This window comes from Urocitellus parryii, chromosome 13, assembly GCF_045843805.1.
Source record: "Urocitellus parryii isolate mUroPar1 chromosome 13, mUroPar1.hap1, whole genome shotgun sequence".
Classification (NCBI taxonomy): Eukaryota; Metazoa; Chordata; class Mammalia; order Rodentia; family Sciuridae; genus Urocitellus; species Urocitellus parryii.
This window is the reverse complement of record NC_135543.1, coordinates 63,996,678-64,011,414: the sequence shown is the minus strand read 5'-3', so window position 1 is coordinate 64,011,414 and position 14,737 is coordinate 63,996,678.

The following is a 14,737-nucleotide window of genomic DNA, read 5'->3' as shown; positions in this document are numbered from 1 at the left end:
GTCCTGCACCTCACCTATCCTGCACCTCCACTTACATTTCTAAAATCCCAATTGCAAAGATGTTCACAAAGTGGCATGAAAGTTCCACCAAAGCTGTTCTGGGTGATTAAGCAGAACTATGTTGAAGGTTTGGTTGTGAGGACTCATCCCACTGGTAAAGGGTGTACTTCCAGCCAGCTAAGTATTCTAGTAGGCAGAGCTCCCTTGATTATGGAATCTGGGTGGGAATCTAGCTTCCAAAATTAGATTTCATCTGAAGGGGCCAACACCAGCAAAAGCTACCTGACCCAAACAGCATGGGTGAGTGCATATGGATATCTTTTGCTCTGAAAAAAGGCATATTTTGCCCTGTGTTCACAGCAGCATTTCATTATATATGGAAGTAACTCAGGTGTCCATGGATGGATGAATGAGTGGATACACAAAATGTGGTATATACATGGCATGGAATATTATTCAACCCTAAAAAGGAAGGAAATTCTGACACATGCTACAATATGGATGGACCTCAAAGTCGGGCTCAGTGAAATTGGCCAGTCATACAAATATTGCACGGCAAACTTAGATGAAAGAACTAGAGGAGCTAAGTTTGTAGAGACAGAAAGCAGGATGGTGGTTTGGGCCTGAGACCTGGGGACGGGTGGGGAGTGGTTGTTAGGTCAGTATAGAATTTTGATTTTGCAAGATAAAAAGAGCCCTGGGGGCGGACAGCAGGGACAGCGACAGAGCAGTACAGATGGACCTAATGGCTCTAACCTGCACACTTCAGGAGGAAGCCAGCAAGTCCCCGGAAGCCCTGGAGTTTTTAAATGTCTGAGCTTTGGTGCTATACCCAAAGTGACCATTGGCTTCTGTGTCCCTCTGCAGTAGGTGTGTTAAATGCAGGTGAAATGAGGCCAAGAAAAGTAGACAGAGAAAGAGAGAGAGGCTCAGGAAAGAGATGTCAGTAGTAGGTTGATTTCAATCAGAACTATGTATTGAGAACCCTTTTGAGCAATCTAATTTATAATTATTGATATAAAAATAAGCAAGACAGTCCCTATCACCAAGGAACTGAGACTAAGAGAAGAGATGGTTTCAAATATATATTTCAGATTGTCCATGCCAGAACCCCCACTTCAAACTGACTTAAACAGAAATGGGAACACACAGGGCCATTCAAGTAGAAAGTCAATGCTTGATTCAGGGACTGACTGCAGTCAGGCAGGATCTCTGTCTTTCATAATGTTGACTTTAATTTATTATCAGGCTACAGCTGATGTCCCCAGCAGCTCCACACCTGGGAATCTTTACAGTCGGGGAATCTCAGTGGAGAAGGAGGAATACTTCTTTCTCCATGATCCCAGCAAGGGTCTCCTTGTTTCATTACCTCTGATTGGCCCAGGTACCCATTTCCTAACCCGTCCCTGTGACCAGAGGAAGGGCATAGGACAGGCTCACGACCTGTACACCCACCGCAGGGTAAAGTCCACTCATCCTGAAGCCTTTAGGTAGGGCTGTGGCGTGACTCTGTCCCCCACGACTCTTTATGTTGAGACTTCATGGTGAAGAGGTGGGGCCTGGCCAGGCCAGGAAGAAGTCACTCAGGAGCCTGAGGCCGCCGCCACCTTAGGAGGTGACTAAGTTATGGAGGCAGAGTCCTTATGGATGGGACTAGCACATTGTAAGAGGGCTTGAGGGTCAAAGGCTCGCCCTTTAGTCCCTTCTGCCATCTGAGGATTCAGCATTGGTTCTCTCCAGCGGAAGTCAAGGTGAGGCGCCATCTTGGAAGCAGAGAGTAGCCCTCACCAGGCACTGAACCTGCCTTGATCTTGGGCTTCCTGGCCTTCTGATGGATAAAAAATCATGTCTATTGTTTACAAATTACACATTCTGTGGCATATTGTTATAGCAGTGCAAACAGACTAAAGCAGATGGGAATGGGGGATCCACCAGGAGGAAAGGATATTTCGAACAGAAGAAAGGTGCATGGATTCCAGGTACTGAAAACAACAGCTGTCTACAGCATCTGGTATCAAAGAGAGTAGAGAATTAGAGAAGTATCACGGGAGTTCAGAGATAAGAGTTATTTCAACTGGGGGACCAAGGAAGTCTCTTGGAGCCGAGTGACATCTGAACTGAGTGGCAGGGTTGGAAGTGAGGAGATAGGATGCTCTGGAAGAAGGAAGTAGCATGAGCAACAGTGAGAAAGCAAGACTACTGGGGGAGAGGGGACCAGAGAGCCTTCCCAGTGTAGAGAAGCAGCTGAAGTCAGCAGACCCAGTGGGGGGAAAAAAAATCTGCTCCAGTGTCTTCCAGTGTGCTGTAGCACATTCGTTCCGTATGTACCATGACATAAAAAATTGGAAAGCCCCAGAAACATTTAAAAAGAAGGTATCCAAATGTGAGGAGTTAAAAAAAAAAATAGTGAGGAGTGAGCCAGATAGAACTGTGCATCTACCAGGGAAGTGGTGGGAAGGGTGGGTGGTGCCTGTCTGGTGAGGAGGACTCACAGAAATGAGGGGTCCTGCAGTGAGGGTGGGCGGTTGGGGGGCACTAAATCAGGAAGCTTACCCCAGAAGCGGTCACCTGTTTGCAAATAATGAACCGCAATTTGTAAGCCACCTTCTCCTTCACTTCCTTCCCCGCCACCGCAGGCCAATTCTTATTTGAAACTGAAGCAAATTTTCTGTCACTTCACCCATAGCGGAGTGACTTGGTCATGAAACATCCTCTCAACCTGTCAATGCACAGGGGAAGAGATTCATGGTCATCCTTTTATGGATTTTTACCATTCCGCATATTTATGACTCTGAATCCACCAAGGACCACAGAAGTGTCACTCTAATACGGCCACACTGAAAGATTGACTTATAAAATGAAGGGTTTTTTTTAAAACTCAGGTTTGGGCCCATCCAGTGCCACTGCACTCACACATTTCCTGACTTCGAGCTCAACGTAACTGTGAACCCTTGGAAAAGCTTCGGTGGCCTTCACGTCTGCAGAGACCAGCTCAGATCTTGAGCCACTGGGGTCCCCTGGCATCAGCCTGGGTTCCAAGGGCAGGATTTGCTTTGGGGTCTCCTGGCTCTCCCCTCCTTCCCCCAGGGAACGCCCTTTCTCTCTCCCTATGGCCCGTTTCCTCTTCCCCTACAGGTCCTCGCAGACGATAGGGCTTGACTGCTCTCTCCAGCTACATGTCATTGTCCTGCGTGTCACACCGTACTCTACAGCTTCTGTTCCCAGTGACTCCCAGGTAGATCACGAGTTGATCCAGGACTAGGGTGGTGTCTTTTTTAAAAAGCCCATTTTATTGTGATCACTCACACCATCGAAAACGCTATCATCACAGTTAAAGAGTAATAACACAAGGAATTATTCTGGAAGTTTCCTGATCTCTTCCCTTCTTGCACCCCTCCAGGGCACGGCTTCCCTGAAGGAGGTTCTCCTTCCTCTGCTTTTCTTTATAAGTGTGGCTTTTCTAGGGTGGGAGCTAACACGCCTCCCACCTGGGTTTCCCACCCGAGATTGTGAGATTCATTCCTGTTACCATCTGAGACTTGCTTCTTTCTCTTGAGCTCTTGGTAGAATTCCGTCCTAGGACCTCTCCACAAACGGTGATGGACATTTTGGTGATGTCCAGTTTGACGCCGTTACAAACAACGCTGCCAGAAACACTCTTGGGGGCAGGTCCCGGGTCACCTACCAAAGGGCTTCTCCTGTAGGGATCCCTGGGAGTGGGATTCAGTGTTTCTAGATGATGCCAAATAGCCTTCCAAAGGTACCACCCGCGGCGCTCCCCAATTCCGCGGTTTCCTAGTCTTGCTCCGCTGGCCCTGATGAACCCTCTCCAATCTGATGAGTATAAAATGGGCCTTCATGAGGTCTTTGAAGAAAATAGCTTTTTCATCCTCCAAATCCCCAGCCCCTAGAGAGGACTGTGGGTCCAGCGGAAGCCCGCAAATCTTTCATTTGATGAATGAACAGCAATCATGAAATGTGACAAATGCCATAATACAGAAGAGCATAAAGAACATACTCATAAATTGTCCAAATCTTTCTCCTGTCTTCAAATCCAGTCGCAGAGCAGAATGGCCTGGGTGTCCCTCTATTTCCACACGGCCGTTTTGTTATGAAAAACTTCAAATGTACAGTAAATTTGGAAGCTCTTTACAACGAACATGCGCTGTGCCCACCCCTACCATTAGCAGTTCTCTATACCTGTTTTAGGCAGATTCTTTGTAAAACTATTGATTCCTCAAGGCTGAGGTTCTGATTCTATAGCTCTGGGATGGGGGCAAGGAATCTAATTTTGCTTCTTCAATTTTTCGACTCCCCTGATGCTTCTGATGAGCAGCCTGCCTTGGAAACTACTGCCTTAAGGGACCCTTGGAGATAAATAAAGAAGACAGATTTGCAATTAGCTTAGCAGTGCTCATTCTTTGGCGGAGGGTAACATAGTGCTGGATGCCTAAAGTCATTTTCTTAGACCACCAGCATTCCTAGGAAATTGTGCCAGCCTGTGTCAGTTTCGTGGAGGTGTGGACAGGTTCCTGGGGGTGATTAAATACCAAGAGGGGCCTGACTCTGGACGGCCCTGATTCTGCCCTCCCTGCGCCATATTGAGAGATGAACTTGCCCTTCAGATCCAAGCCAGCTTCTTTCAACATGTGGGTGCTGTTATGAACTGAATTGTGTCCCTACTCCAAACTGAACACAGTCACATTCTGAGGTCCTCAGATACCTCAGGACATGACTATATTTGGAGACAGGATCTTGAAACAGGTAATGAAGTTAAAATGGGGTCATTCCATTGGACCCTAACCCAGTGTGACAGGTGTCCTTTTCAGATGAGGATATTTGGACAGAGACACACACAGAGGGAAGATCTTTCGAAGACACAAGAAAAGAGGGCTATGGATGAGCCAAGGAGAGAGGCCTCAGATGACACCCACTCAGCCGGCACCTTTGTCTCCACTTCTAGTCTTTGGAACTGGGAGAAAGTAAATTCCTGTCGTTGAGGTCCCTCCGTCTGTCCTGCTTTGTTATGGCAGCCTTGGCAAACTAACCCAAGTTGGAAGGGGCAGGGCGCTGGGGTTCGGAGGGCAGACCAGGACGGGCAGGCAGACGTGAGCCCCACCTCCCCTGACCACTCCCTCCGACCAAAACAGACCTCTGTGCACAGAGCAAGGTGACTGCCCCTGGTGCCCGCCTGGGGGCTGATGGGAAACAGAAACGGGAGTCCCTTCTAGGCCCTGTTCTTCAGCAGCAGCGTCCTCAGAGCCACCAGCTCCCAGCCAGCCCAGTGGCCACTGAGCCCAGGAAAATGAATGTGTTGAATATCTTATTCAGTCCAATTAGGTACAATTGGGACCTCGTGATGACTTGCCTGGCCTGCTTGAGGGCAGTGGGCCATTATTCCTCCTGGCACGGGCCCCCACCGCCGTCAGGCCCCTGGCCACACCTATCCTCACAGTTTACCATCCCCTGGGCATGGTCTGTGCACATTCTTCATGCGCCAGGCTGCCCTGCACTCTTCCACAGGCTCGTCAATGGATCAACGCGTCAACACTCATCACATGTGTACAGACATGGACATTCGTGTACCTCCGTGCTTTCGTCAGGTCTTCGTCACTGTGACCAAAATGCCTGACAATGACATCTGTAGATGAAGAAGGATTTTATTTTGGCTCAGGGTTTGCAGTTTTCAGAGGTCCTAGTCAAAGGTCAGCGGGCTCCATTGCCGTGGGCCTGAGAGGAGGCAGAACATTATGGCAGGTGGGTGTGGCAGAGGAAAGTTGGTCAGCCCAGGGTGGCCAGGAAGCAGAGGTGAGGGGGCAGAGCCAGGGACAAGATCTGGTCCCTAAGAGCATGCCCCCAGGGACCTTCTTCCTCCAGTGATCCCCACCTACTTACAGTTTCTATCTCCTCTAGGAGTCCATTCAAATTATTATCCATCAAATGGATGAATCCACTGATAAGGTCAGAGCCTTCATGATCCAATCACTTTCTAAAAGCCCCACCTCCGGACATCACTACTTTGGGGACCAAGCCTTCAACACGTGAGTTTTGGGGGTACATTCCAGATCCAAACCATAATACTCGGTTGCAGGAAGAACAACTTGAGTTTCATTTTTCTGGAGGTGGGGGTCCCGCAGGTATCTCTCTACCTATTTCCTCTTGTTCTGAAATTATCATCTGATCTTTTGAACACTACAAGTACTTCCACTTGTCTCCGTCCTCCTTAGGGTTCCTCTGGTTTATATTTCAGGTTTCACCTCACTCCCTCATTTCCAAACTGTTTGTTCCATTAATGTTCTTCTAATTCAGACCACATCGTGTCTTTTCTGCACTGTGACCCTGTCCTCCTTCTTTTTGTTCTTGCTGTGTAAATAATTCCTTTGACTATTTCGATGCATCTTATTATAATTCATTTGTTCATGTCATCTTATTTCATGTCGTTAACAACCAAGCACCTTTAAATAATCCTTTCCCTCCATTCCTAAAAGCCCAAATATTACAAATTGGCTCAGTTTGGGAATATCTTCCTAACAGGGAAGAGGCAAAGGGGAACACGGAGGGGGTGCTGGGGCTAGGCATTTTAGGATGGAATCCCTGCATGGAACAAGATCACTTTTATGGAAGTTTGTGAGGAGCCGTCTGATCCAGAATCAAAGAATGGCCACACCCAATGTGTGGCCAGTACGGTGTGGCCACTGACGGTGTGCAAGAGTGGCATTCATCCTGAGGTGGAGAGCTTCTTAAATCTGGGCAAAGGTTTCTTCAGAGCCCTCAACTATTCATTTGAAAGCCTTCCAGTTGCCGGAGGTCGGGAAGGGCGAGGGAATGAGTGACTATGCTCAGGCACCCACCAAAGTGGGAGCTGGAGAAGAGGGAAGCTTAAGCTGAACACTGGGGGAGCACAGAGGTGCGTGAAAGTGTGTGTGTAAAGAATGTGGATGTTACAAGGGAAACACTATCTCAAATAGCAACAGTGGTCAGAAAGACAAGCAGAGCCAGGGTGATCTTGCCTCCTAGGCTTTGCTCATGCCTATGAGGTGTGCTCTGGGACTGGTTTGAGTCTTTCTTTTGACCCCTCCTTCAATGCCTCCCAAATCTCCATCTGGTTTTACCCTGAAATCTCCAACATAGGAATTATTCCTTTGAGTATGGCTTTAAAGGTCCCAGTTAACTGGGAAAAGTGTTGTCTAGCAGCCTCATTAGCCATTATTAATGCACAGAAGCCAATTGGCTTATCAGTTGGGACAGGCCCTAGTGGAGAGTGGAGCTGGAGCTGTCTGGTAGCCCTGTCCGTCATTAGCACCTCCATGCCAAATGGGCTGTTAGATTAGGCAGCTGCAGAGCTCCTTCTGCAAGAAGGGATGAGGCCTAAGCAACTTGAGAGGATAGAAGCAGCCATTTGATGAGTGAGACCACCCTGGTGGGGAGGCCCAGAGAAACAACAGGGTGACACAGAGTAACACCAGAATGCTAGTCACCAACTTGATGATTTCACACCTCAAGCGGCCCAGAGTGGAGAGAAGAGAGGCACCGACATCATTTGCAGAGACGGATTTCAAAAGAAGATGGGGGACAGGTGGCTTCTGGGAGAGAGCATCTCCAGTGTGGTCCCTCCTTCTCAAACCTTTAGGTTCTAACACCGAAGGCTGAACGCTCCCTGCCTCACTAGCAGGCCTCTCTCAATTCTGAGAGTATTTAACTCTCAGACCAACTGGTCCCCATTGTAAAGCTTTGGGCTGCTAGATGAACACGTGCGCCCCGACCCTGGTCTGGGTAGTCTCTCTCCCTCCATGCACTCTCCAGGCAGGGGACTGTCCCTCACTGTCCAGCCTCTTCCAAGTGCTTGCACCTAATTCTGTATTTGTAATTTTGAGTTCCCAAAGAAGCCCCCATCACCTCACAAATTGCTAACGCCTCAGGTCCTCCTAAACCAATGTCCATTCTGGATGACTGCACAAGGTTCTTCATTTTCACTACAGAAAGTCAACTCCACAAGCTTTCCTGGAATTTTCCCACAAAGCTGGTGGACCCGATGACTTCATATTGTGGGCCCCCGCGAATGCCCGTGCTCTCGTGTTCTCCTTTTTCTTATCCCCTTTCTCTTTCATATTCTAGGCTACTCTATTTGGAGACAGAGGTCTTCAGCTACCCACATTAAAGATGAATAGGTCCCAGTGGAGTGGTGCAGGCTTATAATTTCAGCTAATTGAGAGGCTGAGACAGGAGGACTGGAAGTTAGAGGCCAGCCAGGGCAACTTAGGGCGACCCTGTCTCAAAATAAGATTTAAAAAGAGTGGGGAGAGCTGAGGATGTAGCTTAGTAGTAGAGCATGCTTGAGTATGAGGCCCTGGGTTCAATCCCCAATACCGTAAACAAAACAAAACAAAAAGTAGGGCCCTTGGGTTTTGTTTGCTTGCTTACTTGCTTGCTTGCCTGACTCTTGGGATCCACACTCAGTCAATACTCATTTGTGTCCATTTTTGACTGAAGTCAGTTGGTAGGAAACGCTTTCTAGACCAGCCTAATTCACAGGTCTGCCCAGCATTCCAATGTTTAATTACTTAATGCATCTCAAGCACACATTCTGGAGACTCAGATGACCCTATTAAAGAATGGTACATCATCTTGGGGGAGGGGATAAATTGTAACTCCTAAAATTATTATTATTTAATAACACATGAGTTTGGGCATGCTCCCACACACACCTAATCACAGTGTCAGCCTAGAATGAGGTGAGTAAAGTGTTGGCCTGTACAAGGCCCTGGGCTGGGGTGGGGGCTGGCTTTGTTGGAGGACCAGGTAGTTAACTCTTGACAGTCACAGCAAATTTTCACACTTTTCCCCCCTTGCCCTTGCAACTGGAATTCATCTTTATTCATAATGTGGTCCTTTTGAAACAGCACATCTCAGCTGTGTGTGAGTCTCCCCTGCCAGGGTTGAGCAGATAAAAATTCAGGTCTTTCCTGAATAGGGCGTTGCCATGCAGGGCGACAGGCCCAGAACGTTCTCAGCAGGATCCCCCAGCCCCTCTAACCCAAGCACCCAGGCTCTCTTCGTATGGGAAGGCAGCGTGGGTGGGAGCATTTGGGTGGCATACCCCAAAAACCACAGTAATTGGAAGGGAAAGGAGGCAAATATCAATTAGGGATTCCTCAGCCAGCTACCAATCTTGGTTTCCAAGCGACTCCACCTTAGTCCCTTCAGAAGTAGCGACTTCCCGGGGACGTCCGACAGAAATGACACGAATCCACATACATCTTGTCCTAGTGAACATATCCCCGGGAAACCTCTGGTTCTGTGCCCGGCTTCCCCGGCTCCCTGTGGGCCTGTCAACTAGAAGGCTCCCAGCTTCTCCGCGCTTCCGTGGGAATGCGCGCAGGCCAGGGCTTTGCGAATGGAGCCCATGACGGCTGGTGTTCTCCTGCAGTCCTCTGGGCGCCCCCCACTTCCCGGCCTGCTGGGGTTGCTGAGCTGAGCTTCCACGCTCCCCCAGCACCTCCTCCCCGCCGGGGTCCCGGCGAGACAATCGAATGTTAGCAAATAATGTGGCGGCGAGGGGCGCAAGGTGGGGAAGGCGAGGGAGACCCCCAGCCACGGGCCCCCGCAGGCCGGGCCGCGAGGGGCGGGAGGGGGCGGCCGGGGCTCGCCGGAGCTCGCGGGCCGGGCGCCTCCCAGGAAGGCGGGGAGGGGAGCGCCTGTTTACCCAGGAGGGCTGTGCTGATAGCACGTTCCTCGAGTTTACTTTGCTTTCCTTGAGTTTATTGTAAAGGGGTAAAGTTTTCGGATCCGTCACGTGACCCTGACAGGTCCTGCCTATGGCGCGGCAGACCACCCACGCCGAGGGCCATGGAACTGCTTAATAGAAACAGGCTTGTAATTGTGAGTCCGCGCTGCACTCCGCCGAGAGCCTCCGGCGGCCCTGCGCGCCGGGGATTTTACACTTTCCGTTCCTTTTGTAAAGACGGAGGAGGAGGAGAAGACGAAGACCACGAAGAAGAAACCGACGACGACAGGGGAGACAAAGAGACCCGCGGCGACAAGGCCAGGGGGAAACGGAGGAAGACGGGGAGAAGACGGAGACGCGGAGGACGAGGAAAGCGGGGCCCGGAAAAAAGGAATTGATGTGAAACCCAAGCCCAGGTCCGCGCCACCGGCACCCGCGCTCCGGGCAGGGTTGACGGCCGGCTATGGTGAGTGCAGCCGGCGTGGCGACCGCCGCCGCCACCCCGCCCGCGCCCTCGCGCGTCCTGTGCCCCGGGCGGCGCGGGGACGCGGCGACGCGACGCGGGGCGTCCCGCGCAGCGGACAGCGGAGCGAGCCCCGAGCGCCGGGCGGGAGGGGCGGGCAGCTCGAGGCGCCGCGGACGTGGGGCTGGGTGGGCTGCGCCGCCGGGGCGCGGGAGCGCCTGTCCCGCGTCCACGCTCGCTCGCGCGCCGGGCCCCCGCCCCCGAGGCCGGCCCTGCGGGGCGGGAGGGGGCTGGCTGCCGAGGGCCGGGCCGGGGAACGGCTCCGGGGAGAATTCCCACGGAGGGGGTCGCCCGGGATCCCATTTTCACGCTTGAAAGGGTCGCCACCTTGGCTTCCGCTCATCAGTCTGGTGGTGGCTACTGACTCGCAAGTGGAGGCAGAGCTGGTGATGGAAGGGCCGGTGCGGAGAGTGACAGCGCCTGGGGGAGAGCCGGGGCGCAGAGGGAGCGCGCGCGGAAGCCACTTCTCTCCGCTCGGTGGAGCTTTGCCGAGAGCAGCTGGAGGGACGGCACACGCTCTCGCACCCACACCCGGGGCTCTCGGCGCCCCGCACGGACCCCCTGGTTGAGTGGCACACGCAGGGCTGGACAGAAGCACCCTACCTAAATTCTGGGGTTCCAACATCCACCTCCCTGCCGCCGTTGGTGGGAGAAGGGTCCCAAAAGGGGCTTTGAGTTCACAAGGGGCCACGGGTGGAGAAGAGGTATGTGTTGACTCCTGCGCCCACGGATTCGGGCTACCCGGTGCTTGCCACCCATTGAAGAGGTGGGCGGGTATCCCAGAACTGAATGCGGCCTCAGGGCAGCCCAAGTCCTCACAGACCTGGTCCCAACACCAGGACCACCAGATCCCAGAGACTATGCCTCTGGGTGACATGTGCCATATCTCAACGCATTTAAGTTCACGTTTAAAATGACGTGTAGTGTGTGGATGAACGTTAAGTCCAAAGTTTTCTGATTTCATTTTCTGTCACCCAAGAAGAACCATATGGAAAATGATATGGAACAGAGACCTCTGTTTTTCTGGACCTGGAAGAGACGACCATCTTCCTCTTTTTCTCCTTCCTTCCTCCCTGGGGAGGAGAAATACAAAAGAACTAGCCATAAATAATAAAGTCCCACAATAGGCAGCTCTAAACATTTAATAATTGGATCGTTGAGGTCTTGAACTACTACAATAGTCTTTTTTCAGCATTCTGTGTGTGTTCGGATTTTTTTTTTTTTCTTTACTAGTTCAACATGCAATTAATTGCCTCCACAAAGAAAGACAATGCTTTTTGGTGTCATCTTTTGTTACTATAACTTATTATTTCTGGGTGGTACCTCAGGATAAATTGTTGCCTCAGGTGATCCTGTCCCTGTGTTGGAAAACCAGGGGCTTTCAATTGTGTTTGTGTCTTCCAGTTGTCACCCATAGTCCTTGCACCAGGCTATAAATTATCTTTGAGTCCATGACTTTTAAAATTAAAATGTTGAATTAAGGTGGACACCCAACAGGCCCCACCATCTCAATCTGCCCATTTTCAGTTTGGGCTATTAGCTTCATTTCAAACTCACTGTGAGAGGTGTAATTTCTGGTTATAATCTAGTCATAATCTGACAAGCTATTTGAACAGGGGTTAGCATTCTTTGAAATTATTTTTATGAAAAAGACTATTTTACAAATTATCTTCAATTTTCTATAGATAGAAAAATTGAAGAGGTAAATATGGATTAAAACATCTTCCCTGTTTTTATGTTCATATCTTTCTCTTACACACACACACCTTTTATTTTCTCCAGCCTCTGCCACAGTGTATAATGCCCTATTGAGACATGTAGGCGTGATGTGTAAACCGGATTAGCAGTATGAAAGAAAGACACACAATAAGCTGGAATTGTTTTACTTCCCTTTCATTTCTCATGCCTATATCTCTAATAAATTTGTTGCTCCAGAAGTGGGTCAAAGGGATCATGTTGCTCAGCTTCTTTTTCATGCAAGACCCAATGGTAGAGATCACTGAAATGAATGGTGTGCCTTCTGCCAAACGCAAAGCTTGATACAGATATAGAGAAAAACAGAGATGAGGCGGGGGATGGGGAAAATGTTCATAGTCTGGTCCTTTCAAGACTACATCTTTATCCATTAGAGTAAGGCAACGTAGCTAAGAAGATATTTGGGAGGCGGGAATCAATAGGAGCATCAATGTTATGTTTTCTTTCAAGTTTATTGAAAGCTTTGAATATTCTCTGTGCAATTGGTGACATTCTTAGCAAGAGAATACCAGTTGCTTCTGGCATTGAGTAAAGTCTAATTCCCTTTTCAGGCTAGTATTTAAACCGGGAGTAATGAGCATAGATATTTCTGAGACCTTCTCAGGATATCTTCCCTCTGCTGCCCTCCCTACCCCCCAGCTCACTGTAAGCTCAAAAAATGCCAGTGCTCCTGGTTTGTGTTGTAGACCTCTCATTTACTCCTTTGTGGAGTTGGGAGCAGCTTCCCATTAAAGGAGATCAGGGGTAATTAGCAGCATTATTTTGACAAGCTGGCTAGGGCTGCTCCCCTTCCTCCAGCCTGGGGAGGGGAGAGGAATAAGAGCAGGAAGCTGGAGGTGGAAGGGAGGAGGGAGGGGAGGCCCGCCAGTGGTTTTACATTTTGTGGCCGCTGGATTTCTTTCCCCCTCCTCCCTGAAATCTTTTAGACTCATTTTTTAACCAGCCCCTTTTAAATAAACACAAAAGCTGCCAGTGAAAACATAACAAGGCATTCTTAGGAAGCCAAGAAAGTGTGGTGGATACTGGCATATTGGCTTGAATTGAGTCAAGACTCAACTCTTATCCCAGATACCTGCTTTAAACTGCTCAGGCCCTGGCCCATCACTCACTTCCCATATCCTGGGCTCCCCATCCATAGATAGAATAGTACATCAAGTCCCTAATTCCTCTCTCCATCCTACCCTCTCAAGAGTACTGTAGAGTGTAATGTCACGTTGTGATTCTTTAGATTTCTGGAATAGAGTTTTCAACTCAGTGGACAAAATTATAAATGGCCTTTGAGTATAAAGAGGTGAATATAAATTACTGGAATAATTTACCTCTTCATTCATTTATATTCTGTAGAAATTAGCTAAATTACATTGGATTTTAAAGACTCATTTGGTTTGATCTGAGAAACCAGTGGGAAGTTAAATCTCACTGTGGCTTCTCAACTCCACCAAGTCTGGCTCTCATGATGCTTATCGTGGGAACATCCCCACACCAAAGGGCAGATGTTTTATTTCAGGGTCATCTTCTCATTTGGATGATCTGATGTCATTTTTGAGATGTGTGTGGCATGGCCATGGCTATTGGAAGCATTGGAAGAGAGAAGGGTGGGGACGTGAGAATTCAGAGAGTTGAAGGAATCTGTTTTGAAATCTACAGACACCAATGAGAAATCGTGGGCCCTGATTGGGGGGGGGGGAGTCAGTTTATTCATTGACATGAACTTTACTTGAAAAGGGAGCTGGAACACTTGGCTCTTGCTTCTCAGAGGCTGGCAACCCTGATGCTTGATAAGGCCCTAAGCTCTCACTTATTTGGTAACTCTCACAAGGGGAGCCTCCAGGCAGAAGGGCCATTAAAGGGACTGTACTCCCAGCAGACACCTTAGCAGGCCTGGCTCCTCCAATCAGCCTCATCTCAGGTCTGTGGAATCCTTGTGGTTAGTTGGAAGTTAACAAACCCGGTGTGGCGCAGCAGTCCCCTGCACAGGGCATGCATATTAAAGCCGACAATGCTTACAAATGTAAATAAGGGCAGATTGATTAGGAACAACATTATCGCTGGGAATGTGGCACTCGCATGCATCAGCAATGAGGCAAATTGGGGGCAGCCTCAGCCCTGACCACCCAAGTCGAGCAGGCTTTTACACTGGCTCCTCTTCCCTTTCTTAAAACGTTACAGAAACAAGGCCAATTAGATCCTCAAAGTAATTCATCTCTGTGTATGAAAAAAGCAGACCACAGGGGAAGCGGCGGGTGGGGGGTGGGGAGATTAAGATAGCGCTTGTTAGAGCGAGGCTGGGGATTGCGTCCTGGAACCAATGGGTAGAGTTTACAGGCCGAGACCATTGTCTGAGATGCTGAAAAGTTAACCTATCAAACAGCAGGCGAGGGGCTCAGGGCGCTGAAAACCTCGGGGATCAATGTTCAAAACATTTAGGAATTAAGTCAAACTGAGGGAAATGAGCCCGAGTGGAAGAGCCTTTGCCATTGAAATGGTGCACAGGCGGCCAGATCCAGAGGCTCTGCAGCTGCGTGCACAGTGATACCGAGCCATTACGTGTACATAGTCTATAATTTTACTCCAGAATTCCATAATCCAAGCAGTTATCGTGAAACTCCTGTAAGTAAATGATTGAGTGGAGAGGAGCTAATACTGAAACTTAAAAAAGAACCAGAACGTGTTTATGGTCAGCAAGCCTCAAAAAATAAAAACAGGCTGACACGTAAAACTAGGGATAACCGCTC